At 39.0% G+C, this 26,536-nt stretch overlaps 1 protein-coding gene across 8 annotated transcripts in view; it reads right to left on the minus strand.

The window, feature by feature from the left end:
• Positions 1-26,536, minus strand: part of LOC130273638 (poly(rC)-binding protein 3-like) — a 744,530-nt gene that overhangs the window by 580,648 nt on the left and 137,346 nt on the right. For 6 of the 8 annotated variants that reach the window (XM_056520776.1, XM_056520775.1, XM_056520766.1 and 3 more), the window contains exon 2: positions 22,233-22,282. The exons of the other annotated variants lie outside the window; for them this stretch is intronic. The gene's annotated coding sequence lies outside the window, so the exon portion shown is untranslated. The remainder of the gene's footprint in view (positions 1-22,232; positions 22,283-26,536) is intronic. 8 annotated transcript variants of the gene reach the window in all.

The following is a 26,536-nucleotide window of genomic DNA, read 5'->3' on the forward strand; positions in this document are numbered from 1 at the left end:
TATATAACACCTAACTGTTGATTCCGATGCAGCCTCGACATGCGAGTTATTGTTGTGCATTCGCTTTGTTTTGTTACAATTTTTCTTTTTATTAAGTGAAAATCTTTAATAAATTCTTATTTGGAAAAAAATATATATATAAACAGATGTGGTATCGCCGTATGCGTAAATGTCCGAACTATAAAAATATATAATTAATTAAACCACACGGTCAATTAAACCACACAGATTAGAGGGAAGCAGTGGATGCCTAGGAAATATGGAGAGTATGAATGGAGTGGAAAAGAGATTTAAATTGCTTAAACTTTTTCTGTTGTTTAGTATTGTCAAATATCATTGTTTGAGTTTCTTTTCCTGTATGTCTTTTAAAGAAATAAAAAAATATATATATAAAAAAAAAAAATAAATTAAACCACACGGTCACACGGTAATTAATTAAACCATACGGTCAATGGCGTACGTGCAAAAAGATTCTAAAGTCCAAAATAACATATTTTTTGTCACTTTTTATATCATGAAATAATGAATAAAAAGTGATCAAAAAGTCTGATCAATACAAAAATGGTACAGCTAAAAACTTCAGATCAAGGCGCAAAAAATTAGCCCTAATACTTCCCCGTATGCAGTAAAATAAAAAGTTATAGGGGTCAGAAAATGACAATTTTAAATATATAAATTTACCTGCATGTAGTTATGGTTTTTTCCAGAAGTACGACAAAATCAAACCTATATAAGTAAGGTATCATTTTAATCGTATCGATCTACAGAATTAAGAGAATGTGTCATTTTTACAGAAAAATGTACTGCGTAGAAACGGAAGCCCCCAAAATTTACAAAATGGTGTTTTTTCTTCAATTTCATCGCACAATGATTTTTTTTTCCGTTTCGCCATACATTTTTTGGATAAAATGACTGATGTCACTGCAAAGTAGAATTGGTGGTGCAAAAAATAAGCCATCATATGGATTTTTAGGTGCAAAATTGGTGAGGAGGAAAAAACGAAAGTGCAACAACAGAAAAACCTGTGGTCCTTAAGGGGTTAAAGGGCCTCCCGCCTACCCGCCTTCCCAGGATTCCTTGCCCCATGTCCTCACATGTAGATCGACCATTTTAGATGCCTTGGAGCCTGGATCAAACTTAATGAAGTTTAATGAAGCGATTCGCGCAATCAAATCCTGGCGATATTCACATTCATTGCAAATCAAATTTTTCCTAAAATTTCTCAACGAATTAGGATTCGTCAGATTTGAATTGCTCATCCCTAATTAGCATGTTTAAAATTGTCCCCTATAACTTTTTATTTTTCCATTCATGGGGATGCATGAGGGGTCATTTTTCGTGTGCTATGATCTCTAGTTTTTATTGGTACCATTTTTGTTTTAATGGGTCTTATTAATTGCTAAGCTGCTGGGAGTCCTTATTTAAATTTTAGACGCTGCGATCAACTTTGATTGCGGAGTATGAGGGGTTACATGTATCTTAAGGTGTTAAAAGAGATAACAACATATTACGGTATAGTACCTTGAGCAAGATACAAAAATAAATACATTATACAGATTGTATTACCAGTTAGGACTGAGTCACAAATAGTTTTCCAATTTTATAACCATTCTTTGAGGAGAGTGTAGTAATAACAGATGTTGAAAAATCTTTATATTTTTGAACAAAGGAACTTGCATTAAGACATGTAATAATAGTCTACAGAGATTCCAAAGTCAAATGATAATGAACATGTCAAATAGGATAACAGTGTTTTATAAGACTGGCATTATCCACTTTAATTTGTCTTTTAAGTATAGTATTGCATATTTTTCTCCACTTTTGGTTGATTCCCAGTTTCTATATGCATGCAGTTGTGAAAAGCTCATTAATAGGCTGGCGGAGCTCACAATAGCATAGGAGCTTCTTGGATTACTTTTCCCTGTTTATCTTAGAAAACCTTAGAGACTAATTAGTGGTTAAAAATGTTCGATGTCACATATGTCAGAAATAAGCACAAGACATCTTATATTATGATCCATATTTATATTTCGGCCTTAGGCAAGGAACCCTGTCCCTTTTGGCCACATTACCATGGTGAACCATGAAATTCTTGAATATCTCCACTAGGATTGCTAATTCATCCATTCTGCTATATGATTAAGAATTTTAACACAAATGTGTTGTTAGAAATGTCTTTTTGTAACTAAGGCTATGGTAGTTAGAGTTAGTCCTAAATATGGCACTGTCCTCATGCAATTTGTAGCTTTATTTTCTACTCACCCTAAAATATAAACAGCAATAGTCTCTATCTTGTATTTGTATGTATTTTTAAACTCTTCATTATGTAAACAGAATCTACCTGTGCATTAAATTTTTCTTATTTTCCTAGTTTACATCTAGAATAGCAGAAACACATCTTTCAGAATCTTTGTGACACAAGTACCATAATGTTATTTATGGATCATAAGGATGGTCTCCTGAAAGATAGTGACAACCTTTAGAGAGTACTTTTTGGACCCATGATATGTATTTTGGCTACAAAGTTTTATACACGTATAAAATCCTTGTTGTCTGCAATGCTATGGCATTGAATTTTATGAGATAAAATACCAGACTTGCACTTTTGCCACCTTCTATGTATATAATCCGCACTCTCCCATAATATTTAATTGTCATGACACTTTATATAAGATTTTAATAATATACAATTACATTTTTGTGATGTTTTCATTTGAATTTGAGGCATATCTAAACTCATTTTTTCTTTTTGGTATACAATATTGAGTTCCTCTGAGTAATACATGAGTATTTATGAGACTATGTGACACCAATATGTATAAGAGATAAGAAATGGAGTTACGTGTAAAGTGTCTAAAAGAACTAGTGTATTCACAATTTGCCAAATGTAGGCAGGGCGTGTCTGAGTATGGTACTGCAATATGTTGCATTGTATAACTCTATGGATACATTGTACTGTGGGCACGTCATGCAACTTTGTAGACACTGCATGACCATGTGTAGGAATATTATGGTACTATGTGGACATCGTACGTGGTTAAACTATGGCACTTTGGGCAGTATATGAACACAGTACAGCTCTGTGAGGGCACTGCATTGCACTACTTGTGGTTTCTAACACCTGACTGGATAGTCAGTGTTTCCCTCTCAAATTTAACAATGTTATAGAGAGGCAGACACATATTTAGTTGGCACATGAAAAAGGTAGACAAAGACTGGCACTGGCGTCTATGGTTTAAATTAGTCTCTAGCAGGCTCTGGCTATCTGCCAAACACTCAGCGCTGCAGCAAAGCAACCAACTGGCTGGAACCAAACGAGGTGCTCAATCCTCCAGAGCATACAGTGCAACATCCATAAAGCAAAAATAGAGAATGAGGAGGCACTCACGGTTTCACAGTGCAGAAGTTTTCTTTATTTTCAGTGCAGGGTTGGAACAGTACAGCATCTTTCATGCTCCTTCTGGGCATTTCATCAGGTAACGCCCAGAAGGGGCATGATGAAACACCCAGAAGGGGCATGAAAAAATTGTTACTGCACCTGTGCTCCTGCAATGGCGTCCTGCGGATGCTGTACTGCTCCAACCCTGCACTGAAAATAAAGAAAACTGCTGCACCGTTATTACATATTTAGTTGGCATGGTACAGAAATGTGTGAAAGGATAGATCAAGGCTAAAAAAAAACTTGGCGTCAGCTTGTTATCCTGCTCAGTGTTACTTTAAGTTCCAGTTCAAAATACTCCCCCAAAAAATGTAAACTAGCAAACTTTTTTTTACCGCACTGCAAGATGGACTATTGCTGTAAGGCTGGGTTCACATATATCAGTTGTCTGGCAAAGTTTCCCTTTGGCGTGCACCAGAGGGAAACTGATGCTAGAACTCATCCCATTTAATTGAATGAGACAGTTCACAATCATGCAGCATCCCAATTTTGACGTTGGATGGACAACACTGGACAGGAAAACGCAGCTTGCTTCCTTCCCATGTCCGTGGCCAGAAACAATGGACGCCGGATGTCATACAACTCATGACAACTTATGCATGTTGTCATCAGTTGCAGCATCACTTGTATCGGGATTTAGACAGAGTTCACCTATGCTGGAAAGTTAAATGACTTTTTCAACCCCTTTCAGAAAACTGGTTTTACATTTAACTAACAATTTTTCATTCTAATGATCCCATGGCATATTTTGGAATATTTTAAAATATTTTCAGGTACTCTAGATTCATCTTTTAACCCCTTAAGTTTTTTCATTTTTGCATTTTCATTTTTTCCTCATCACCTTGTAAAAATCATAACGCTTTAAATTTTGCACATAAAATTCCATATGATGGCTTATTTCTTGCGACACCAAGAAATTTCTTGCGCGCATGCCATTGACCCTGCGATTTAATTAATGATATATTTTATAGTTCAGACATTTCCACACGTGGCGATACCACATATGTTTATTTTTATTTACTCAGGTTTTTTTTATGGGAAAAGGGGGGTGATTCAAACTTTTAGTAGGGAAGGGGTTAAATGACCTTTGTTAACTTTTTTTTCACTTTTTTTTGCAGTGTTATAGCTCCCATAGGGAGCTATAACACCACACACACTGATCTCCTATGCTGATCCCTGCAAAGCCATAGCTTTGCATGGATCAGTGAGATAGGGGCTTGATTGCTCAAGCCTGTAGCTCAGGCTTGGAGCAATTAATCGACAATCGGACGCCATGGAGTCAGGTAAGGAGACCTCCGCCTGCATCCCAGCTGATCGGAACATCGCGATTTTATCGCGATGTCCCGATCAGCTCGACTGAGCTGCTGGGAAACGTTTACTTTTGATTTCAGATGCGGCGGTCAACTTTGACCGCCGCGTCTGAAGGGTTAACAGCGCGCGGCACAACGGTCGGTGCCACACGCTGTTAGCCCAGGGTCCCGGCTATGATTAGCAGCCGGGACCGACCCGGTGTGATGCGGGGTCACGGGGTACGCCCTACATCCTTAAGGAGTTAAGGAGAAATTTATCAAGGGCACAATAGTGAACATTCTCTGGAAAAATATGTTCATGGATTGTAATTTAAAAAGACTGAATTATGAGATGTTTTAGTTTAGTAGAATATTCCATCTGCATTCTGTGAGCAACAGTGAATATTTTTCTCTTCATAGGGTGTGATTTTGAATTTTCATGTGTTTTTGTATCATTTATTCTTTGTAATTTTTTTTTTAATTGGCCAAAAATATTTATATCAGTACTCCCTCTAATCCTCAACCCATGGGTGAAGTAGTAAATTTATGAAGCATAACATATGAAGAAGCTGAATTTTCTCAAAAACTGCCAGTGCAAACAGAGTGCAAGAAAAATAAAATCACAAAAACAGCAATAATTCCCCAAGTGATACATCCCCCATGTGTGTGCTTCATTTGAATTAATCATGGATAATGTTTATAATTCCCCTTTCTTCCTCCATTTTTTTCCCTTTTTTTTTTTGTTCTTCCCCATTTATCCCTCAAGTATTTTTGCAGCATTTATAACAGGGGGAAATGTTACGCGGTGTACACTTACTTTCATTTACTCCTACTCTTTTTATAATTTACAATGAGCATTTGAGCTCTAAAGCGAGAATTCAAGGAAGCTGGTGCTTGAAGGCAACATGGGGTGTTTACGCAAAAGACTATTTCCACTTGTCTGTATGATTTACAATTTACAAACTAGGACTAGTGCAGTTTACGGTTATCATGTATCTAGACCTGTCACCCATCGACAAGCAAAAAAAGACAGTGAAGAGAACTTAAAACTATATTGTAAATAGATGCTTGTTTATTGATGGATTTACATATTTTTTTTATCAATATCCTTCTGTTCTATTCTCTTTTTCCTATTGTGATACTGATTACTGAGAAGCAAAGCCACTAGCACATAAAATTCCCTACAGACTCTCAGGAGACAGACAGTTTTACAACAGCTCATCAAGGAAACAATACTGATAATGGAAGAATATTTGGGAATTGCTGTAAATATTTCTGCTCAAACACACAGTAGTTGACCTATGAATGTGTATTTATCACAATATACAGCAACAGAAAAAACTATACAAATTACACAAGTATACAGTTCTTCTACTATGTTTGTTATAATCTCAATGTCAAAATGCGGTTTCCCAGTACTGTAGGGGGTCCTGTCAGGTAAATATTGCCTCAGGTACCTGTGCTGGGCCCTACTGCTTAGGCAATGCCTTAATATGCATTACAGTTTCCCTTTTGATTTATAATGTTTTACTCTTATCTTTCACCCCTTAATGACACAGGCCTTAAATGTACATCCTTGTGAGGTGGTACTTAACACACCAGGACGTACATTTACATCCTGTACATCACCACAAGCATCGGATCGATGCTCGGGCCATGTGCGGCAGTTCCCGGCTGCTGATAGCAGCCAGGGACCTGCCGGTAATGGCGGACATCCGCGATCATGCGGATGTCTGCCATTAATCCCTCAGATCCCGTGATCAATACAGATCACATCATCTGCAGGAGTGTGGTCAGAAAAATGCAAGATCGGATCACCCGCAGCACTGCCGCGGCAATCCAATCATCTGTACTGGCGGACAGAGGTCCCCTCACCTGCCTCGTTCCATCTTCCGGGATCTTCTGCTCTGGTCTAAGATCGAGCAGACAAGAGCAGAAGATAGCCGATAACACCGATCAGTGCTATGCCCTATGCATAGCACTGAACAGTATTAGCAATAAAATGATTGCTATAAATAGTCCCCTATGGGGACTATTAAAGTGTAAAAATAAAAGTAAAAAAAAGTAAAAAGGAAATGTAAAAAAAAAAAAAAAATCCCCTCCCCCAATAAAAATGTAAATTGTTAATTTTTCCCCATTTTGCCCTCATACCTCCAATTATATGGAAAAATGAAAAAGTTATAGGTCAGCAAAATAGAGGGATTTTAAATGCAACAATTTGGTTAAAATGTTTTTGATTTTTTAAAGCGGTATAATAATAGAAAAGTATGTAATAATGGGTATAATTTTAATTGTATTGACCCACAGAATAAAGAAAACATGTCTATTTTCCTGTAAAGTGTTCAGCATGAAAACAAAACTTTCTAAAATTTGCAAAAAAAATTTTTTCTATATTTAACCACACAAATAGTATTATTTTTGGTTGTGCCATACATTTTATGGTAAAATGAGTGATCTCATTACAAAGGACAACTGGTTGCACAAAAAGCAAGCCCTCATACTAGTATGTGGAGGAAAATATAAAATAGTTATGATTTTTAGAAGGCAAGGAAGAATAAACTAAAACGTAAAAATAAAATTGTCTGAGTCCTTAAGGCCCAAATGGGCTGAGTCCTTAAGGGGTTAAAGATATCTGTCATGAGGAAAGATGGAGAGTAAGCCACGTGACCCTGATTGCCCAAAAGGAGGCCCCCTAGCTAGCCCATATATAGTGTAGGGGGAGGAGTTATGGGAGAGTTGAGTTGAGTGCAGAGCTCAGTGTCATCTGCAGTATGGAGAGAAGTCAGCAGGAGTGGGAGGGGATTCAAGTAAAGAAACCTCACACTCCTGCTAAAGAAAACCTTCAAATGAGTGACCACGCCATTCTGCAAATGTGCCCGACCCAGGATGAGTCAGAAATTCCCAGCTGTGGGCACAGGAGCCGGTGAGTCGACAAGCCACACAGTGCTAGTACGGGATAGATCAGTAGAAAACCTCATACAGCTGAATCCCAAGGGCTAGTTCATACACTGGCAGTGTAGTTAAAAATGGACATTAGCAGAACCCTATTCAGTGTGAAATACCTCAAAATCAAGTCTAAAGTTCAAAGTCTTCAGCATTAAAAAGCAGGTAAAGTCAAGTCAGTGTAAAACACTACAGGTAAGTCTACAGGGCTCCCAGGGGTTACTCTGCATCTCCTCTGCTCTAATATATGTGGTGAGGACTATAACAACTACTTCTGCCTCAGAAAGGATAGTAATCCGTAACCTTGCATAAGTGTATTTATTACTCCTCTCCTGGCCCTGGAGAAGCTATCTAAACCTCAAACCTTGTCGGGTAATGGTGCGCTGGTGTCACAAATTGTAAGCTATCTTTGCCACCCCATCCATCCACACTACACGCCATTGCTGGCCCGACCTATCACACAAATGCAGGAGGAGTATTGTTTTTTTTTTATTATTATTATTATTATTATTATTATTATTATTAAAATACCATGTAAATTGTCCATAAAAATTTTATATGTAATTTGTGGCATGAAATTAGTAATAATTATCTTGGAGAGAAAGCTAAGAGAGAAAGCCGTGCACAAAGGAACTACTGATCCCAGAAAGCTTTTACAAAATGACAAAATAATGCCATGAAATTTGTTATTAATTCATCACTGATCGAGGCTGAGTCCTACACTTGCTGGGTTGAGTGCTCCATTCATGGAATGTAAGTATAGTGAGAACAAATAGACAGCAATCAAGGAGTACTCTGCAGGAATTTACCTCAACAGATTGGCCAAAATACATAACATTACAGGGACCCATAAAGTAAGAACAAGACAATCATCCCTTCAATGGTTTTATTCACAAACTTTTCTGTTAATGTCTTATTTTTTTAAGACACTTTTTGACTAAAAACATATAAAGCTATGAAGAGATACAAAATCCCAGCACTCTGGACACAGGCAATATTAAAACTTACAGCTTTATTCTTTGATATTAAAGATGGTTGTACAAAAACATATAAAAAAAAAAAAACTACCAATGTGTTTGGGGTTTCCATCTCTTAAGGTCTAAAACTTATAACACACTTCACTGAATAAACACAAAAATTACCCAAAAATACCCCACCTTGCCCCTTCCCATAATTCCTGTCATGGCTGAAACAACCTATGCACCTGTACAGCTGGTCATTCTGTCCAGCTGAGCATTCTATTTGCAGGGGTGAGCAGAATTGAACTCTTTTTTTTTTTTGCACAAATATATAAAGTTACTTTACATTACATGACCATATTCAATTGGCAAGGAATAGAACTTGAATCTACATCGCCCCACACACTGTTTTTTTTAAATATAAAGCACCCTATCATTTTGACATTATGTTGGATTTCAAAGGTAAAGCATATTTTGCTATAATAAAGTTGACAGCTGTAAAAATAAAAAATAAATAATTAAAAAGCTGTTTTCTAATCAAGGATCTTGTTTTCAGGTTTTATTCTCAGAAAGAGTAATCGGGAAGATTATTAAATTAGATAAAACATTTTCATTCACTTGTAGCTGAATAGAATCAGACAAACAGATGTCATCTTTTAGCGTAATCTGGCTTTATTCCAGGAATTGCTAATCTAAAGGGATATACAAGTGTCTTTCATCTGTAATCTATACTCTAAATATAATGGCATTTCACAGGTTAACCAGGAAACATATAGTTTATAGGGACTGTCCCATTTGCATTGAGTTACTGGCCATCCGATCTGATAATTGACCGCCATATTATGGATATTGATCATGGTACTGCTGCCTAAAATGTGTGTTTTATTCTAATTTATTAACAGGGTCAACAAGAAGGTGAGATTTTCTACTGTGCAAGATTGTTTGTGCCAGAATACTACGAGCTAAGTATTGTGGAGAGATGAATCAATCTAGTGATATTTATATTGATTGTGTAGCAGTAGTTTCCAAAGGAAGTAAAATGATAAGTGAAAAGATATCTATTTCTAAAAGAGAGCAATTTGCGAAAGGCTAGATATTGCTGTTTTTCTATTCTTGCTTTCTTTATTGCCTATTTTATGTATTTGTAAGCATTAGCACACTTAATACCTATATCCATATAATGTACATTCATATAGCATGCAAAACCACTTTTACTTTTTATTCTTAAATTACCTTTTTATGGTACTATACATATAAATTGAATTTGTCATTAGAAAAAAACGTTTTTTTTATATTATATTTTTGACAGATTTGTAAATGACTTCTATTAAAAAATCTTTCCAGTACTTATTAGCTGCTGAATTCTACAGAGGAAATTATTTTCTCTTTGGAACACAGAGCTCTCTGCTGACAGCATGACCATAGTGCTCTCTGCTGACACCTCTGTACAAAATTTATTGGCGGTGAATTGCGCCCCAAAAAAACCTAAAGGCGCAAAATTGCGCTAAAGATCGATTGGCGCAAATGATGAATTACTGACCAAAGTAAAAATCACACACAGGACCGTGTGATTTTGAGAAAGTTGTAAAAATGACAGTGGAGAAAATGCGCCAAACTTTGGCACAAAAAGACACTGCGCCAAAGTATTGCACCAAATTTACGGGAAAAAAACACATAAATCCTTGGATAAACACCCCCCAATATATTTATCTGGACTATAGTAGAAGGTGAACCAGGAGTAACTCAATCTTGTTAGTATTATACTTTTTTAAGTTGAGTACTGCACTGTTTAAGCAACAATGTCACCTTGTGTGTATTGCAACTGACTTGATTCTGTGCCTGTGTTGTAAGCATAAAGGGGAAGATTTATGACGCTATCTAAAAGAAAGACTGTCTCTATTCTCTATAACACCCAATTTTATATGAATGTATCTTCTTTTAAATGAGAACAACTTAAAATGACCACTCTGCATGCTATAAGAAACAACATAGTTTAGAAAAGCTGTATGTGTCTTTTTTTGTTTCCCAACCAGTGTTTCATGGGACAAATGGCTTCCTTGGAACCTACTTCCCAAGAAGACAGCGACAGGCAGAGCCTTTACTTCTACAGTCAGCACAGAATAGTTGTAGTGATTTCAAAGGATAAAAAATTATTATTATCAAAACCATTGCTAAAGATTACAGTTAAGCAAGACAAACCCCTCGAACCCAGATTCAATCCAAAGGGATCACGGCCCACAGAACTTTCAAACACTGTCAGGTTTGGCTCAGGCAAATGTGGCAATGTCAGGGCTGAGCAAGCAAGGAGTTAACTCCTTGGGGGGGGGGGTGAACACATTATACAGTTATCTATATGAGAATAAAACTTACCATCTTGTCATTGTTCTGGGCCTCTTCTTGTGTAGCTCTACCCCTCATGACATCATCACTAGAGGCAGGGCTACAGAAGAAGAGGCCAGGAACAGCGACGAGGTGTTCTCTCTTCACTGTTTACATTATACAGCCATATAGATGGATGTATAATGTATACACTCCCTCCCCAAGAAGTTAACTAGTGCTGCCCAGCAGCACTAAATAACTAATTCCTTGCTAGGCCAGTGCATAGTGCTCAGCCCAGTTACAGTAATGGTGTTCTTGTTCTAGATTAAAAAAACAGGAAGCACCAATAACGATAAGGGCATGACAGAGTTTTAGTTTAATGAGTGCATTACTAATATGTTTTACATATGATTTTCATCCTGGTATAAAGGTCAAAAATGAAAAAGTGTCTTAATTCTGTTGTAAAAAAAAAAAAGCTAAAAATGACCAAAAATGTATCTCTTTGTAGTGATGCAATGAGATACTAAAGGCTAAAGACTGGTTACCGTTGCACGTGTTTTTTATAATGTAACTGACAGTTGTAGAATTAATTACACATAACATGTTATTATCAGTCTACACAAGCTGTAATCTTATGTGACAGCTACTAGAAAATGGGCAGTACCTGCAGCCTTGTGTCCTAATGGCCTTCCATATTATACTGTCAGCAATATTGCAATTTAGAAATATTAATCTCACTCTCAATTATAATTTCATAAGAGCAACATGACCGAAATAAAATCTAAAAGGAAATATTAGCACAACTGTTAAAGTGATGTGTAATTCATCTCCTTGAATTATAGATATGTTCATTGTGCTTCACTAACCTTTTGCTACCACCAGCACTCTGCTTAATGAGTATGGGTGCAGACACAGTGGCACCAGCTGCATCCTGCTTGCAACAATTCATTATGATTCATCACAACATGATTCATGTGTTTATTACTGGAAGGCTCTTTTATTGCCAATGTTCCCTAGTAGCAGACCAGCAAAGTAATGTATCTAAACATGCTGATCAATAAGAGCTACATTTTTAATTCCAAGACACTGCACACTTTTCTGTCTATTCACGTAGAGACAACGCCCTTATGGTCAACTCATTTAGAATGTATATCCAGAAAACAGCATCAAGGCCCTGGATCTCCATCTATGATCAAATAATATTCATTGGCGAAAGATCATGGTTAGTTGTGACCAAATCCTATTGTGCGATGTTGTCCGTTCACAACATAAGTGAGATTTATGTGTATGAACTACATACAGTGAACTTTTTTCTTTTTTATGGACACGTGAATCTTTTTTTTACATCACTAAAATATAACTTTTTTTTTATTTTTTTGTTTTTCTAGCATGTATAGGTGAAAATGGTCAAACCCCCAAATAAATAATTTTGTTTCACTTTCTGTCTTCCTTTCTTCCTTGGGCACTGCCAGACAATTTTTTGTCAGTGGACAGACAATAAGGTGTTGCTTACGGAACTGACAATATTTTATTTACTATATCATACAATCCTAATCTTGTTTACTGTGTTGAAGTTATTATTCCTGACCACAGGTTATTACATTACAAACAGAAAGGAAAGATTTTCCTCTCCCCCTACCTTTTTCCTCCCTTCATCCTTTTTACCTCATTCCAGTTTTCCTTTCTTACTGTTGCTTTCTCCATTTTTCTACATCTACATCTCTGTTTTGCTCGATGCAGGGGTTAGAGGGAGGGATTAGTCTTATTCGCTAGTGTTGTGTGTTCCCAACTGGTGGCCATCTGATTTTGTCATTAACGAAAACTTTTTATATAATGTGGATTATTATATGTATATTTGTAATATACATTGGTTAAAATTTTGTATATTTTTGTCCCTACAGCTATTGTCTGTGTATCTCTGTGAGGAGGACAAGGAGGGCTACATGCACTGAGGACAAGCACGACTCTGTACACTGAGGACAAGCAGGGCTCTGTACACTGAGGACAATCAGGGATCTGTGCACTGAGGACAAGCAGGGCTCTGTGCAGTGAGGACAAGCAGGGCTCTGTGAACTGAGGACAAGCAGGGCTCTGTGCACTGAGGACAGGCAGGGCTCTGTGCAGTGAGGACAAGCCGGGCTCTGTGCACTGAGGACAAGCAGGGCTCTGTGCACTGAGGACAAGCAGGGCTCTGTGCACTGAGGACAAGCAGGGCTCTGCACACTGAGGACAAGCAGGGCTCTGTACACTCAGGACAAGCAGAGCACTGTGCACTGAGGACAAGCAGGACTCTGTGCACTGAGGACAAGCAGGCCTCTGTACACTGAGCACAAGCAGGGCTCTGTACACTGAGAACAAGCAGGGCTCTGTGCACTGAGGACAAGCAGGGCTCTGTACACTGAGGAAAAGCAGGGCTCTGTACACTGAGAACAAGCAGGGCTTTGTACACTGAGGATAAGAAAGGCTTTGTGCACTGAGGACAATCAGAGCTCTGTGCAATGAGACTCTGTGACACCCATAGGCTCACAAGAGGGTCTACATCTATAGCAAGGTTAGGCTGCTCTACTTTCCAGCAGTAGCGGAGGGGTTTAAGGTGAGTAGTTCTCCCTTTCATCAGCTGTATTTTCTCGGAAATTAGCCACTGTTTCTCTAGGTATGTATCTTCCACCTGTACATGGATATCCAGCAACCAGGTACAAGCATGTTTAAGATTAGGCAAGCAAGTTTCCAATCTAGGGAAAGGACCACACATTAATAAATGAAGGGAAGGGATTATTTTTTGTAGATTTGTCAAGACTCTATTCAGAATGATGTTGGCATATTATGGCAAGGTAAATGGCTAGGATCAAGTTGTCATCAGATAATAAAATTCGGTTCTTTGTGGTTGACATTTATTGATGGTAACTTGTCATTACTTTCATGATGCCTAAACCACAAGTTCTCAGACACAGTACCATGTGACTTTGCCCTGCATTATCAACCTTTTTTTTTAATTTTTTTTATTTTAATATTAAACAATTACAAAAATACATTGTACAATTCAGATAAAACATCACCCATCAAGAGAAAAACAAAAGCCATAGAAGCCAAATAGCCATGCTTGTTTACATCTATGAATATACCTAATCAACAACCCCCCCCCCCCCCCCCCTCATCCTCAGACACAGTACCCACTATCCCGGACCATTTTTCTTTAATTCTATCGGTCCCCCTTACTCCAATAATCGTATTTAATTTCTTATACAAAATTGATATTCCTTTTTTTTAAGTGCTCTATTTGAATTAGTGCTTCTATGAAATTGTGTTTCTGTGCTACATATATCTCCTTATCTATCGTGTTATGGACTGCATGACTAACTTGCCAATAGTACAGCCAATCATTATCACTAATGTCATACCCCCTTTTTATGTGCTCAAATGAAAAGAGTTGTCCTCTATCAAATAATTGTTCCAGTCGTTTTATACCCTTACTATCCCAAAAGGTTGACTCACAATTCACCAATTCTTTAAATTTGTTGTTACCCCATAGGGGTGTGAACCCAAAACTATTTCCTCGTGAGTTATAGCGAAAGTAAGACACATTCGGCATTATGGATAGTTGGAGATCTGAACAATGTAATGGACCCTAGTATGGACAGATACAAATTAGGTAGGAATGTAGGGGGGAATGAAACAGCATTGGCGAGATACTGTGGAGAGATGAATTGGGTTGATGGGTGGCGGAAACTAAACCCAGGAGTAAGACAGTACTCATGTTTTAGTACCTCATATAACACCGCTTCCCGAATTGACTTATGCCTGTGTGATAAGAATGCGATGACCTGGACCAGCAGGGTGCAGTATAAAGCTAAAACCCTATCTGACCATTGCCCAGTGGTGGTGGAAATCGGAGTTAAGGCAATGGGTGGGAAAAGGTTGGGCTTTTGGCTCAACTCCCACTGGATAGAATTAGTGGGAGACCAGGACTGGTTTAGACAGGAAATAGAGGCATTCTGGGAGATTAATCATAAGTCCGCAAACCCTCAGGTGGTATGGGATACCATGAAGGCATATTTGAGGGGCCTATATATAGGGCAAATCAATAAAAAGAAAAAGGAATTCTCACAGGAAGAATTAGTACTGAATAGTAAAGTGGCAACATTAGAAGCAGGGATAGAAGAGGATAGTGGGGGTGAACAGCTGTTAGAACTGAAGGCAGCTCAAGAGGAATACAAAGAATATCTACTTAAAAAGGCACAAAATAAACTATTCTTCAGTGAGCAATTTAATTTCTTTGAGAAAGGGAAACCAAATAAGACATTGTCAAGAGTACTTAAAAATCAAGGCGAGGAATGTGGTATTATGGCTCTGAGGAGGGAGGATAGCAGCATAACCACAGAAAGAGAAGAAATAGCCCAAATGGTTAACTCTTTTTTCTCCAATCTCTATATAGGCAGCAATATTAATAGGGTGGATGTAGCGGAATTCTTGAGGGGAATTAATATTCCAAGTTTGACAGAGGATGTCAGGGACTCCTTGGATGACCCAATTTCCCTCCAGGAACTGGAGGAGGCATTGGCATCAATCCAAGGGAATACATCCCCCGGGTCCGACGGCATTCCATTCCAGATATATAGGATATACTCAACCCTGCTACTTCCAAAACTGCTGGGTATCATTAATGAATCCTGGAGGGGGGGGTTCTCCCTAAATCTATGTGTGAGGCTAATATTAGACTCATTAGGAAAAAAGATAAAGACCCCTTGGATTTGGGCTCATATCGTCCTATCTCCTTGCTACAGATATAAAGATAATAGCGAAAGCATTGGCAAGAAGATTGGATAAAGTAGTGGATGCAGTGGTGGGCAATGACCAGGGAGGGTTTAGGTCAGGAAGAACGGTTCATGACAATATTCACCAGGTGTATGAAGCGATCCAGAGTGGATCCCGGGCCCCCGCTCCATTCTGTCATTGGATGCTACTAAAGCTTTTGACAGGGTGGAGTGGGGATACCTCTGGGAAGTTTTGAAGAGGGTTGGCGTGGGCCCGAGGTTTTTGAGTTATATTCAGTTATTATACACTAACCCCGAGGCGAGTGTAGTGGTGGATGGAATTCCCTCCTACCCATTCAAACTAAGTAGAGGAACAAGGCAGGACTGCCCCCTCTCACCCTCTTTATTTTTTATTTATATTGAACCCTTAGCGGCTTGGATAAGAGATAATGATGTTTATGAGGGATTTGGAGTAAATGGAGAGAAGAGTAAGATCTTGCTATTTGCAGATGATATCCTCCTCTTTGTAACTAACCCACAAGAAAAAATACATCGTATCATTAAGATGTTCGAGGCATTTGCCCCCTCTATCTGGGTTGGAGATAAATTGGAGTAAATCTACTATGCTCCCCCTGGATGAAGATATGGGGGAGACGGTGGGAAGACTATCCGTGTTAAAAAAAAAATTAATGTTTTCCCTATCTGGGAGTAAAAATGGCAGCCACGAATGATAGGTTTGTGATTAACAATACACGGCCCCTCTTAAATAGTTTAGCGAAGAGAGTAGAAGTATGGATTAAAATGCCTTTCTCTATGTCAGAAAGGATGGCGATAATAAAAATGGTGGTCCTCCCACAGATCCTTTTTTTTCTTACTGCCTCGCCAATGTGGATCGGCAAATGCTGGTTCCGGAAGATAGAAGTGATACTGGGTAGATTGTTATGGGGAAGAAAAAGGGTTCGTCTGAAGTACAGATATTTTATGGCCCCTGGAGATAGGGGGGGATTGGATATGCCCAACTTTTTTGTTTATTACATGGCCGCGCAGTTGGTACGAATTGTGAATTGGAGGAATTCTAGATATCTGGAGAAGATTGTAGTAGATAAGGAGAAAGTGAACATATATGAGGCTTTGGAATTAGATGATTATTAGTGTTGCTCACGAATATTCGCAATTCGAATATTATTCGCGAATATCGCATATTCGCGAATTTCGCGAATATAGCGCTATATATTCGTAATTACTAATATTCGTTTTTTTTTTTTTTTCACAGTACACATCACAGTGATCACCCCTCTCTGCTTCCAGCTTGTGTGGTGTAAAGAAGGCTGTAATACTACTGTGTGAGACTGGCATGCGAAAATTCGCATATGCTAATTTTCGCATATGCGAATTTTCACGTATGCTAATTTAGTATATGTTAATATTCACATATGTTAATTTTCGCATACGCGAAATTTCGCATATGCGAAAATAAAACGAGACTATAAAGAATATGCGAATATTCGCGAATATATGACGAATATTCGTCCATATATTCGCGAATATTCGCGAATTCGAATATGGCCTATACCGCTCAACACTAATGATTATGAGGAGAGTGGTTCAAATAACACGATGTTATTGTATAAATATAGAAAAGTATGGGAAAGATTAAAGGGAGAATTACATTTAGAAAATAGTTCTGCATTATCAACCTTGATTGACAGATCTCTCCCTACACCCAAACAAGGAGAGATGTAACAATCAAGACCAGTGGTAGGAAAGAAGTTGTGGACCTCCCTAATGACTTGTGTTTTTGTCTACATAAAAGTAGTAACAGGCTCCCTTTAAGAACCTATGAAGGATGTCTTTTATGGTTACTAAATCTTTGAGCACAAGGGCGTGTTAACATGTAGGATTGAAAAAAAAGTTATCTATCTCAAAACATATTTCATATACAAAGAGCCATCTTACACTTGTCTATGCTTCCTATTAGCCATTTTTTCCATATACAGTATAAATTCTATGTATAAGAAAAAAAATTGTTAAAGAGGATTGTAAAAAGCCTAGGTTGTGAATTTAAGTCGCTGGCTTTACTTTAATATAACTGCATACCACAACTAAAATACTGTAGCATTATTACACAGAGATAAGATGGAGTATCAGAATGTCAAAAGCAGCTCCACAAATTTCATTTATTTTTGTTTGTTTTTTTAAACACAGATGATTAAGCATCTAAAAGATTTAAGGAAGTTGCTTAGAGGCTATCTTGTTACAATTTATTACAAGATAGTGAATTTTTCTTAGGACCAATTTTCCAGTCATGAACCATGTGTAAAATGGCATGTAAAAAAAACTTGAAATGCCACTTTAAAAAAAACTTAAATGAACCATAATTTGTAAGTGGAAACAATATGACCAACATCTGCCACCAAATTTGAGACCCATAAACAAAGTGAATGGCAAAAAAACAACAACAACAACAAAATTTAATTTATCAATCAATTCTTACCCAAAATAAAGTTTGATGCTAAATTTTACTGACAATAGTGAAATCTGTTGACCATATAAGTTACTTATAAATTTACTGTTTGAGTTTAAATCATTCAAATAGAGGATATGTAAAGAAAACATGTTCTATTGTTTGTTTTAGCTGATTTATTGACTATGTAGTGTACTAAAATAAAATAAAATGAGTGATGTTTGAAACTAGAGATTCATTTAACAAAAATAAATCAGATTTGGTAGGGTCTCAACTTTTTGTGACTCATTTCAGATTTGTTTCAACCATGTTACCTGCACATTAAGTGGCCAGGCAGTAAGCAGTTATTGCTGTATTGCTTCACAGCTGGGCAAAGTGCGCTTCATATATGTTGAGTGAGAAATCACATGGTAATTGGGGAACTTATAAATTGGGATCCAAATTTTAAATCAGCATTGCCAAATGTGACCTGAAATGAATCTTTTCTTGAAACTTACCATCAGTTGAAATTATTATGTATGTTGTTTAAATTACATTTGCACTGAGACACCTCAACGACATTAACATCAGGCATTACTTTCATTCATATAGCTCTTAGGCTGGGTTCACGTATGTCCGGCATCCGGTATAGGTGAACTCAGCCTAGATCTCGACACAACTGATGCCATAACTGATGACAATGTGCATCAGTTGTCATCAGTTGTATGGCATCAGGCGTCCATTGTTTCTGGACACCGGACAACGCTGCGTTCCCCTGTTAGATCCAGTCCGGTGTGTCCAACCAAATGAATGGGATCAGTTCTAGCATCAGTTTCCTTCTGGTGCACGTCGGAGGGAAACTATGACGGACGCCAGTCATATGTGAACCCAGCCTAACTAATTTGCCATCCTCACCTGTGTAAAATTAGGTTTTTTAATATACCCTGTATTGGGTTCTTTGTGTGTTAGATCAACTTGATACTTTATGAGAACTATTCTTAGAATAATGCTGACATTTTATGACTTTTCATTATTAAGTAGTTTTTTATTTATACTTCCCATTCAATATTGAATTCAGGTGTGTGCTTACTCCATGCAGAGATAACAGTATGAGAATTGGCTCCGACATTGAAAAATTACTACCACAATATGCAACTGTTTATTGTTCGACAACAAGTAATAAGAAGGAAAGTAGAGAAATAACGGTTTCTGAATGACACATTGCTCGTGACTGAAAGGTAAAACTTGAAATATAGCTTAGTTTAAAAGGTCTGAAATAGAAATGAAGTAGACTCCCACTCAGAAATATCCACCGCCGAATAGGCTTCCAGTCATCATCTCATCTAAACAAACGCTGATACTTCCTTCATCAGATGCTTTCTAGTAACATATAACTGCAGCATATGATCCATTTTATAGCTATCTACAGATTTTCTTACTTCCTGCTGACTTTAATGTGTATCTGTCATTTTCAAAAAAATTTTTTATGTATTGTAGATAATAACATTGTCTGTATTTTTGTAATATACATAGGTTAAAAAATGTTTGTATACCACAGAAAATTATAGAGACAAAATGACCATATTGAATAAAAATACTATCTTTATTTTATAACAATACTTAAAATCATTTGCATATATAAAAAAATAAAATTTGTGTTTGGTAAAAAAATAAACAGCACTGTCAAAGTGCACACAGGAGGAAGGTGCTAAACAGTTTAACACATATAATTTGGGCTAGTGGGAATAACAAATGTTATCGCTGTCCAATTATGGCTATAATTGCGCTTTATAGGGGTGATCTATTCACTACTACCCAATCAGGACAGACGCTAATCTATAATATGCAAAAACCACCTCCATTATCCCACATCTCTACATAAAACAGTTCTTACTCATTTGCAATATCATCACCACACCCCTCTGACGGCTGTCACGCCCCCTCCCATAGACTTGCATTGAGGGGGCTGGGCGTGATGTCCCAATGGGGCAGAGTTGTGATGTCGCAATACTCCGGCCCCGTGGTCGTGAGTCTTCAGACACGGAGCGATCATGGCTCCGTACAGCTGAGACAAGTGGGTGCTGCATGAGAGATTGCGGGCGTCCCCAGCGGCGGGACCCCTGCAATCAGACATCTTATCCCCCATCCTTTGGATAGGGGAAAAGATGTCTTAGGGTCAGAGTACCCCTTTAAGAGTGAGGGGAGCTCTTTGTAGCCCCTATCTACTCCAATAAGGTATTTAAAACTGGTCATGTACTAGTCATCACAACATGTGGCTTTTGGTTCTTTAGATTTAGGCTTGGTTCACACGGCAGAATTTCCTCACTTAATTTCCTCATTTAATTTCCTCATTGAAAATAGTCCTCATCAGGAACTTTTATCGACATCAGTTAAGCTTAGATTCCACATGATTTCATGAATTCTGCTTGTATTTGCTTCAAATTACTTGTGTGCAGTAGCTTTTGCATGGAAAAGTAGAGGAAATTCTGCAGTGTGAACAGAGTCTTAAAGTGCACTTGTCATTTGCAAAAACTTTTTACATAATGTAGATAACATTATATGTATATTTGTGATATACATTGGTTAAAAAATGTTTATTATTGGGTGGAAAAATCCTGTCTTTTCCCTGCAGCTATTGTCTTTGTGTCTCTTTGCAGAGACAAAATACAGGAAGCGTGGGCGGACAAGCAGGGCTCTGTGCAGTGAGGACAAGCAGGGTTCTGTGCAGTGAGGACAAGTAGGGCTCTGTGCAGTGAGGACAAGCAGGGCTCTGTACACTGAGGACAAGCAGGGCTCTGTGCAGTGAGGACAAGCAGGGCTCTGTGCAGTGAGGACAAGCAGGGCTCTGCACACTGAGGACAAGCAGGGTTCTGTACATTAAGCACAATCAGGGCTACGTACACTGAGGACAAATAAAAAAAAAATGTAACCAATGTATAATACAAATACACATGTAATGTTATTATTGTGTATAAAAAGTTTTTTTGCAAACAACTGGTACACTTTAAGAGTTATATTAATGATAGCTAGTAGTTGGATGTAAACTATAGCCAGCATCTGCAATGGCATGAACACTGATCATGTGCCTGCATTATCACTGTAATGTACTGTTATGGAGGCTTGCATATAGTACATAGCTGCTTCAACACTATAATGGGACCCAGTGCAGAATGTACATTACTTTTGTTTTTTCAAAAACATTAAAGAGTACCTGTCACCAAATAAAACGTTTCATATAGTGTTCCTTGTGTATTTAGCAGACACTTTCCCATTCACTTGTTTTTATAATTATCAACATAAATATGTTTAAAATGTAATAGAACAAATGTCCACTAGGTGGCTCTGTTCTGTTCCCTGCTGCAATAAATACAGTGAGTTTGGTCTCCTCCCGGCCTGGCAGTGGACCAAACTCAGGAAGTGCTTCTCTACAAGGAGCTTGATTGACAGCTGCACAGAGCCTCATTGAAAGCTGCAAAGAGCTTCACTGAAAGATGCACAGAGCTTGAGGTCTTCTATTCATCACAGCACTGCAACCATGTGAGGGAGGAAGTGGCCCCCAGCAGGCTTCAGTTATGTCATGCCTGCTGGAAAACATCCACTATCTCCTGCTGGGAGATTGCACTGTGAGCAAATAAAGGCATGATACAGAGCGTTATAAAGTTCAGATTTTTTTTAAGGGTGGGAGGAGTGTTAGGAGTGGTTAATGAACATAGCCTGAGTTAGTTTACAAAAGTTTGTTTGGTGACAGGTGCTTATTTAAATGTGTTCTCTAGGATGTATATTTTATTCTTATTCTGTAAGAAGAGGAAAGCCTTTCTGTGTCCTTCACATCCCAAAATCAGTGACCAGGTGGACTGTGTATGGACTTGAATGCCCTTCTTTCAGCAATAAGAGGAAGCTGCTAAGATGTGTATTTCAAATGGATAGACAGGAGAGCAGGCCATCATAAATGTTTAAAATACATGAATAAATTGTTGCTAAAAGCACACTGTAACTAAAGGTATCTAAAAGAAATATTTCAGGACTGCTGATCTGCAAAAATCCTGGGTGTACAGTTTTATGGGTTAACCTGTAATGATGCTTTCTTACCTATTACAGACCAGATTTCAGAAATGGATCATCTAGTTCTCCCATGCAAGCTGTAAAACAATATTTGCAAAATGTAAACATATAACTTACATGAGAGACATATAACTTACTCTAGAGGTAAATAATATAGTAAAAGAAACGTTTGCCTAGAATGGGTAGAAAGAAATCTGATGTGTAGCTGGCACGCATACATACAATAAAAATGAGGTAAAACAGATTATTAACCATATCTACAAAACAGCTTTGATAAACTACAACTGGTCCAAAATATGATACAAAACAGTGAAAGAGCTTAAAGGGGTACTGCAGCCAGAATTAACTTATCCCCTATCCACAGGATAGATGATAAGAAGATGATGTCGGGGGTCCGACTGATGCATAACACCCCCACCCACCGTGCGACCTCCTGAACGTAACCCTGTTGGACATATTCCAAGGCTGCATCTACCACAACTCCACACACCAGATTTACTAACAGGCACTTTCTCTGGTGTCCTTTGTCTATCTGATCTCATCTTATTCCTTATTACTAAACTTTAACCCCTTAAGGACTGAGCCCTTTTTCACCTTAAGGACTCGGACATTTTTTGCAAATCTGACCACTGTCACTTTAAACATTAATAACTCTGGGATGCTTTTAGTTATCATTCTGATTCCGAGATTGTTTTTTCGTGACATATTCTACATTAACATAGTGGTGAAAAATCCCCAAATTTGATGAAAAATTTGAAAATTTAGCATTTTTCTAACTTTGAAGCTCTCTGCTTCAAAATGGATATTCCAAAAAATTTTTTTTTATTCACATATACAATATGTCTACTTTACGTTTGCATCATAAAATTGATGAGTTTTTACTTTTGGAAGACACCAGAGGGCTTCAAAGTTCCGCAGCAATTTTCCAATTTTTCACAAAATTTTGAAACTCGCTTTTTTTCAGAGACCAGTTCAGGTTTGAAGTGGATTTGAAGGGTCTTCATATTAGAAATACCCCATAAATGACCCCATTATAAAAACTTCACCCCCCAAAGTATTCAAAATGACATTCAGTAAGCGTTTTAACCCTTTAGGGGTTTCACAGGAATAGCAGCAAAGTGAAAGAGAAAATTCACAATCTTCATTATTTATACTCGCATGTTCTTGTAGACCCAATTTTTGAATTTTTGCAAGGGGTAAAAAGGAGAAAATTTTTACTTGTATTTGAAACCCAATTTCTCTCGAGTAAGCACATACCTCATATGTCTATGTAAAGTGTTCGGCGGGCGCAGTAGAGGGCTCAGAAGGGAAGGAGCGTCAAATGGTTTTTGGGGGGCATGCCGCATTTAGGAAGCCCCTATGGTGCCAGGACAGCAAAAAAAAAACACATGGCATACCATTTTGGAAACTAGACCCCTCGGGGAACGTAACAAGGGGTAAAGTGACCCTTAATACCCCACATTTGTTTCACAACTTTTGCATATGTAAAAAAAAAAAAAAATTACCTAAAATGCTTGGTTTCCCAAAAAATTTACATTTTTACAAAGGGTTAAAGCCGAAAATACCCCCAAAAATTTGAAGCCCAATTTCTCCCGATTCAGAAAACACCCCATATGGGGGTGAAAAGTGCTCTGCTGGCGCACTACAGGTCTCAGAAGAGAAGGCGTCACATTTGGCTTTTTGAAAGCAAATTTTGCTCTGGGGGCATGCCGCATTTAGGAAGCCCCAATGGTGCCAGGACCGCAAAAAAAAAAACACATGGCATACCATTTTGGAAACTAGAGCCCTCGGGGAATGTAACAAGGGGTTAAGTGAACCTTAATACCCCACAGGCGTTTCACAACTATTGCATATGTAAAAAAAAAAAAGTATTGAGTAGTTGTTTTGCAACAGCTGGAGGCTCCGTTTTGGAAACCGTGGAGTACCAGACGCTTTCATTTTTATTGGGGAGGGGGTATGTGTATATGTAGTGTTTATTACTTTTTATTTTATTTTTTGTGTTAGTGTAATGTAGTGTTTTTAGGGTACAGTCGCACGGGCGGGGGTTCACAGTAGTTTCTCGCTGGAAGTTTGAGCTGTTGCAGAAAATTTGCCACAGCTCAAACTTGCAGCCCGATACTTACTGTAAGCCTCCGCCCATGTGAGTGTACCCTGTACATTCACATTGTGGGGGACCTCCAGCTGTTGCAAAACTACAACTCCCAGCATGCGCTGACAGACTGTACATGCTGAGAGTTTTAGTTTTGCAACAGCTGTAGGCACACTGGTTATGTATCACTGAGTTTGTGACCTTACTCAGTGTTTCAAAACCAGTGTGCCTCCAGCTGTTGCAAAACTACAACTCCCAGCATGTACGGTGCATGGTGTAAGGTGACTGCTGGGAGTTGTAGTTTGCAACAGCTGGAGGCACACCAGTCGTGAAACACTGAGTTAGGTAAAAAAAACTCTGAGTTTCACAACCAGTGTGCCTTCAGCTGTTGCAAAACTACAACTCTCAGCAGTCACCGACAGCCAACGGGCATGCTGGGAGTTGTAGTTATGCAACCAGCAGATGCACCACTACAACTCCCAGCATGCACTTTAGCTGTTTGTGCAAGCTGGGAGTTGTAGTTGTACAACAGCTGAAGGTACACTTTTCCATAGAAAAAATGTGCCTCCAGCTGTTGCAAAACCATAAGTCCCAGCATGCCCATAAGGGAATGCTGGGAGTTGTGGTGGTCTGCCTCCTGCTGTTGCATAACTACAGCTCCCAGCATGCCCTTTTTGCATGCTGGGAGCTGTTGCTAAGCAACAGCAGGAGGCTGTAACTCACCTCCTGCTGCTGCTCCATCGCAGGACTGTCCCTCGCCGCCGCCGTCGCTCCTGGGGCACCGATGCCAACATGGACGCCGGGGATCGGGGTCTCCAGCACCCGGGGTCGTCTTCCCGCACCCGCTCACGTCCTCCGGTAGAGGGGCGGAGCGGGTGCGGGAGTGACACCTGCAGCAGGCACCCTGATTGGTCGGCCGGTAATCCGGCCGAGGAATCAGGGCGATCGTGAGGTGGCATCAGTGCCACCTCACCCCTGCAGGCTCTGGCTGTTCGGGCCGTCAGAGACGGCCCCAAACAGCCAGTAATTCCGGGTCACTGGAGACCCGATTGACCCGGAATCGCCGCAGATTCAGTCCAGCGATCTGCGGCGATCGCCGACATGGGGGGGCGTAATGACCCCCCTGGGCGATATGCCGGGATGCCTGCTGAACGATTTCAGCAGGCATCCGGCTGGGGTCCCCAACCGGCTAGCGGTGGGGACCGGAATTCCCACGGGCGTATGGATACGCCCTGCGTCCTTAAGGACTCGGAATGCAGGGCGTATCCATACGCCCTGCGTCCTTAAGTGGTTAAGCAAACAACTGTGTCTATGTTTTTTTTCAATAAGACCAAATCCAACAATACATCAAAAAGAAGGTAGATTTTTTTGCAGAATTGAACACAATTGTACACAATGGTGTAAAAGCAATGTTATTTTTCAGTTTTCTACACAAATTAGGAATCTGAACAAATGAAAATGAAACATGTTTAAAGGTCTGGTTGCTTTTCTATGTTCACCTTAAAACAAACTTGTTTTGCACAGAATGTTTCTGCCTAAAACAAAACACTCTCCTGTATGTATTTCTTTGGGAATTCTTGAGTTGACCTCTTTTCTGAAAAAAAATATTTTCAGCTACTTGTTTGTTATATCTGACCTAAAGGGCAAATCAGCACTTACCAAATGAAAGGCAATGCAAGACAATAAGGCTGGAGTCTCACGTACACTTTTTGTGGCAGTTTTTGATGCAGATTTTTCATCCAAAAGCAGGAGTGGATCCAATAAAAAATTAATGCTTATCTCTTTTTGTATTCACTCCTGTGTTTCAGTAAAAAAAAAAAGAAGAAAACAGGTGTTTAAAGGGGTACTCCGGTGCTTACACATCTTATCCCCTATCCAAAGGATAGGGGATAAGATGCCTGATTGTGGGAGTCCTGCAGCTGGGGACTCCCGTGATCATGCACGCGGCACCCCATTTGTAATCAGTCCCGGAGCGTGTTCGCTCCGGGACTGATTACGGTCGACCACAGGGACGGCGGCGTGTGACGTCATGCCCCCGCCCCCGTCTGATGTCACGCTCCACCCCTCAATGAAAGCCTATGGAAGCGGGCGTGATAGCTATCACGCCCCCTCCTGTAGGCTTGCATTGAGGAGCGGAGCGTGATGTCACACAGGGCGGGGGGGTGACGTCACACGCCGCCGTCCCTGTGGTCGACCGTAATCAGTCCCGGAGCGAACACGCTCCGGGACTGATTACAAATGG

This window comes from Hyla sarda, chromosome 5 (genome assembly GCF_029499605.1).
Source record: "Hyla sarda isolate aHylSar1 chromosome 5, aHylSar1.hap1, whole genome shotgun sequence".
Lineage (NCBI taxonomy): Eukaryota > Metazoa > Chordata > Amphibia > Anura > Hylidae > Hyla > Hyla sarda.